The sequence below is a fragment of the Pinus tabuliformis genome, chromosome 1_2 (assembly GCF_031772625.1).
Source record: "Pinus tabuliformis cultivar Carrire ecotype Pingquan chromosome 1_2, CPIR1, whole genome shotgun sequence".
Lineage (NCBI taxonomy): Eukaryota > Viridiplantae > Streptophyta > Pinopsida > Pinales > Pinaceae > Pinus > Pinus tabuliformis.
The window spans coordinates 799,379,449-799,384,931 of record NC_142298.1 but is presented as its reverse complement, the minus strand read 5'-3'; the positions used below and the strand labels follow the sequence as shown (position 1 = coordinate 799,384,931).

The 5,483-nt window shown below is 35.0% G+C and overlaps 1 pseudogene; it reads right to left on the bottom strand.

Annotated features, from left to right (window-relative positions):
• Positions 1-3,701: 3,701 nt before the first annotated feature.
• On the bottom strand, positions 3,702-4,196 carry LOC149208312 (CLP protease regulatory subunit CLPX1, mitochondrial pseudogene; annotated as a pseudogene).
• Between the last annotated feature and the right edge of the window lie 1,287 nt (positions 4,197-5,483).

Below are 5,483 nucleotides of genomic sequence, written 5' to 3'. Positions count from 1 at the left end.
TGAAATATTTCATTTGTTAATGTTAAGATGGTTCATTTTATGATGCATAAGTACAACGATAACTGGTTCAAACGTCGACATAAAATCTGATAAGTGATTTTATTGGAATATTTTTTTTTGTATTAATCATAAAAATCACAAAATTCACATTTTAAGGTAGGTTACAAAATATAGGTTAGGAGGTCGAGGAACTGAATCTGCTGGAACTGAATCTGAAACTGGAAGAGATGCCGTGGGCTATTAAAGAGGATATATGTATATGTATGTGTATTTTGCGAGATGAGGGATATTTGTGTGTGGGGGCGCGGTGGGAAAGAAAGAGAAACGGGAGCTATCCTTTGTAACAAGTAAGCTATTCCACTCATTCAATGAAACAAACTCATATGGTGTTATTATTATGGGAAGAGTGGAATCAGTAATCATCACTTACATACAGAATGGGTGGGCTTAACCGACAAAATGGACAAGATAAGCTAAATATACAACTCCATCAACAGCAGAAGCGGACCAGTCACCCGACCCGATGACTTGTAAACGTGGTCGATTGAGGGGAAGAAATAGAGGGGCGGTTATACCCCACTTCAAAAGAGGTAATAGTAGGAGAGATATCGAGGTGGTGGGTGCGGAGATAAGGAGAGGTGGGAGAAACTATGACTTATTATTTTAAGTTATTAAATTATCTTGGTAAAATTTAATGTAAATTCACATTTGAAATTTTTTTGGTTAAATTAAATTTTAAAAAATTACATTAAAATTTATTAGTATTATTATATTTATAAATTTATTAGATTGATATTTAATTTTACCAAAAAAATGAATTTATTATTAAAAATCTATGTAATATTTTTTCAATTACTTATTAATAAATTTAACTAAAAATATCAAAAAAATATATATATTTTTAACTCTAAAGATTTTTTTTATTTTTTAATTCTTTATCTCTATGACTCTAAATTCTTTATTATTTTAAAAAATTTAAATAAAAATTTATATTTATATTTTAATTTCCAATCTTTGAAGATCTCAATTTATATTTAAGTACTTATCATTTTAACAAATTTACATTTTAATATATACATCTATCAAATGTATAAAAGACAAAATCAAAAGTTTTCGATATGTAGAATTTATGTGTATTTTAAGTTTATTTTAATTTTTAATTTTTTTTTAAATTTATATTTATATTTTACATTATTAATGGTCTAAATAATATAGAAAGCTTTATAACATTATATAAAGTTTTTTTTTTTTTTTTTTTTTTTTTTTTAAATTAAAAATTTTGTGTAGTTTATATTAAGTATGGTATTTTCAATCTATTAAAATTGGTGTAAGTTTAAATTTTATATGTATTTATATATGTATATGTAATTAATTTAATAGATATTTATGAGGTGTAGATTAATTAGATTGTGTGGGCTTTAGTTCTTATTAAATACTAGTTCAAATTTCATGGGGAGAAGTTGATCGAACCACTTGCAAGAGATAAAAATGTCTCAATTAGTAATATTGATGGTGAATTTATATCTATTTGGAAAAATAAATTCATTATGCATATGTTGTATTATATTGAAAAATATTTAACAAACAATGATTTTATATTTAACAATTAAGCTAGTGCGAGCTAGATTTTCATGTATGGTGTTATCTCAAAATCAGGCCCTGGAAGGCTGCAAACTAGCAAGACTTCAAGTAACTGTTTCAAACCTACTTTTGGCTGAGGTTTAGCCTCCCCAACCTGAGAGGGCTCTCTCAAAGGATTAAAGGTTTTCGATTATGATCAAGATGGTTAACTCTTGTGAAACAAAGGTAAAATGTGAGTGGTGGAAACACAATTAGAAACTATTCATTGGGCCATGGAGTCAAGGTGTGTTTCAGTGCAACAATGAGATTAAATTCACATGGAAGTCAGAGCATAGAGGGCTTTCACATAGAAGTAGAACAAAGATATAGTGTAGGAACACAGTCCACAAATACATGAAGGAAATTAGAGCATCTTCAAACGAGTTCTAAGTAACATGTATCTGTACTACTGCAAGTAAGTATAGGAAAGAGAACATGAAGAAAATCGAACATTAAAAAACCCTTGCTGAAACCTGAGTAGTGAAATCAACTCCTTATATTATCCTGAAAACATACCGTCACATACAATAACACAAAGTTCTCTCTTTCATTGAGAATTTCCTCCTCCTGAGTACATTGTTGTTCCTGCTATATATAGAATTCTTTACAAGACTGAGCTTCCTCCTCCAGTGCGAGGGGAACTCCAATTCTGCTTGATATGACACCTATTCAAATTCTAACTACCTATTAAATGTAACAAACTACTAACTGGACTTTTTAAGAGATCTAAGTCAAATAGGAGTCTAACTCCATATCATGCTAATAATAGCCTTAATTACAATCATTCTCACTCTTTGACAAGTGGTCTTTTTAGTTTTGGCTGAGGTAGGTGTTTGTAGCTGCCTGCTTGCCCTTAATGTCACATCTTCTCCATTGCCCTTGAAAGGTAGGAAATTGCCCCTGTTTATCTGCCTTCAGTTTTCCTCAATGATATTCGAAACCAATGAGCCATGCCGTTCTTCTTTGATTATGCAAAAATATATCAGAATGCCACGTCCTTGATGTGCTGTCAACGCTTTCCATGTGTGAAGACAAGACCCTCTCCAAGCTGTTTGACATATCTTGAACCATAGTAATTCTAGTCACTTTATAACAAAAAAGTTTAAGGTTCAAATATAAGCTTCTGCCACCTGTTTCTTCCATTGTTGAATGTTGGCACCTGTTATATGATCCTTTGAAAATATTCCTTTCTCAAAAATTTCTCTTCGGTCCCTCAAAACTGGTTGACTGAGTTTTAATTATGTAGCTACAGCAGCTTCGTGGCGCACTACGAAACTGCTGTGCATTGGGCATTATTTTCAGCAATTTCGTAGCGCGCTACAAAACTGCTGTGTATTCACCAAACCATAGTCTAATGCATTATCTACAGCATGACTTTATGTTGAGATATGTCAAAGCAACAAGACTTCGAGAAATTTGCAGCTCCTTCAAGTTTGTAAGCCCTTTTGGATGCACCAATCCACCATGAATCCCTGAGCACATCTTCAGATCCAGAATTGTCAAGTTCACAAGATGAGCTAAGGCACGCAAGCCTGATGCAGTTTTTTGGTTTCCCTATACTACCTCTTGTATATAAAAGGAACATTGGATCTTCTGCATCAAGCCATTCAACTTCACATTCGGTCATGTATTTTGGAATTGTATCCTGCCACCAGATATCTCTTCCTTTCTTCCATGGTGTGTTTTCTTTATTTAATGCAAACTCATTTGCATATGTCAAACAGACACCTACAGAAACTCCATTTTTAGATGATTCCGCCTGTGCAGAGTCTACTATTTCTTTCAAATTAATAACTTCAGCACCCTAGCGGACAACATTACAAGTTAGCAGTGCTTTAGGTTTGCGGTATACAATTCGTTGAGCAAGGGACTCTGCTGAAAATCCAGCAAATACAACCGAATGAACAACACCAATACGAGCACAAGCAAGCATTTCTATCGGCAGTTCCGCTAACATAGGCAAATAAATCCAGCCCTGTTTTTGCATCCGGAATCTCAAACATGGCATCTGTCAAAATGATCTCGAGGATAGAACGCAAACCACGGGCTCCAGTACTCTTGACCATTGCCTTCTGTGCAATCTACCTAAGGGAATCCTCAGTGAAATGTAACTTCACATTGTTCATCTCAAACATTTTCTTGTATTGCTTTCCTAGTGCATTTTTAGGCTCCATGAGCACCTGAACAAGTTGGTCTTCAGTCAACGCTGAGAGGCTAACAAGCACAAGAAATCGTCCAATGAACTCTGGTATTAAGCCATATGCAATAAGATCACTACTCTCAACCGACTCTAGCAAGGATGATGTCACCGCAGCATTTGTCAGGCCACCAGCCCTCATATTAGCTCGTACAGGCGCTCCAAAGCCAATAGAAGAATCTTGCCGTCTCTCAGAAATCGTTTTCTCTAGATCCACGAAAGCCCTGCCACATATAAAGGGAATATCCTTTGTATCGATCTGAATATGATCACCACAAGGATGTTTGCGAGCTCCCTTTTCTGGAACATGTACAACTGTTTCTTCTAGCATTTTAAGTAATGCCTGTTGAACAACTTTAACATTGAAATCAGCAAGCATGATTAATTTATACAAAATAGACTGTACAAGTAGTAAATCTGAAGTTACCTTCACTGGGGGAAAGTGTGATCTTGGAACATTGACACCAATTGCATGATCAAAAACATATAGCAGCACTTGCAGCCGTTTCACGCTGAAGCACCTTTACCGCATTTACTTTCTTCGGATTTGGAATTATCTTCTTCTGGGGGTTTTTCTATCTTTCTGTTCTTCAAGACATTTTGCAAATTAGAAACAAAGGAAGGCGGCAAGAGCCCGCTCTTCCCAGAAGTCATACTGTCAGATTGATCACAAATCGAAACCAGAATTAGAAGTTTCGGTTTTAATAGAGAATTTTCAGGTTTGGTTTTGGATGGAAATCCCGATTTGAATAGTACAGGCAAGAATCAAATTTGAAGGCTACAGAACACGCATTAAGACCGACATGTAAGACCTTGCACATGCTATCCCCGTAAACTTCTTGCAGAAAATATGACAGCTGAGGTGAGATTTGCTATGGATCAACATGAATTCCCGATTTCATAGCGCAGTTAGTGAAAAATCGGTGTTTTGCGCTACGAAATCACCTTGACCGAGGTTTCTGCGCTATGAACTTTGAAATAGGATTGACATATGGAGCTTAGGTGCAGTGTGAGACCAGTGATGGACTAAAATAGAGAATTGACCCCATTTGACATACTAACAAGACTCTTAACAAGACTGTAAATAAGATGAAAAGACTAGGCCCAAAACTGACACCAACCATTTGACAAATTTAAAAAATTGATGTTCAGAATTTAAACTATTTTTTCTTGAGTGATAATAGGTGGCTCCACTTGGGATAGTGTGCCCCTGTGGTACACTAAGAACATGTAGGTCCAGTGCTTTGTCTTCTTTATAACAAACATAGATTTGCTTGTCAAGCATCCCCTTCAAGCTTCTTGGGCCTTCACCTCAGGCTTAAAGCTTGATGATCACTGTGGGAGAAAGAAATCTACATCTACTGAAAAATGCTCAGTCAACCTTGAGCTTATTTGCATTGTCCTACCTACCTACCCTATCAATTTCAAACTTCTTTCAGCTCAATCAATGTGAAATTTCCAATGTAGCCAATCATTTGTCTTATCTGATATTTGAGTCTCTTGACTGCATTCGACCTTAAAATAAGCATGATAGTGAGATGACCAAATCAGCTTATAATGTACCTGATCTTCATAATGTAAATGAAAATATAATATTGGTGTGCAAAGATTTGCCATGTATTCACTTATAGGGTCAAAGAAGACATGGTTAATTTGATGATCACCA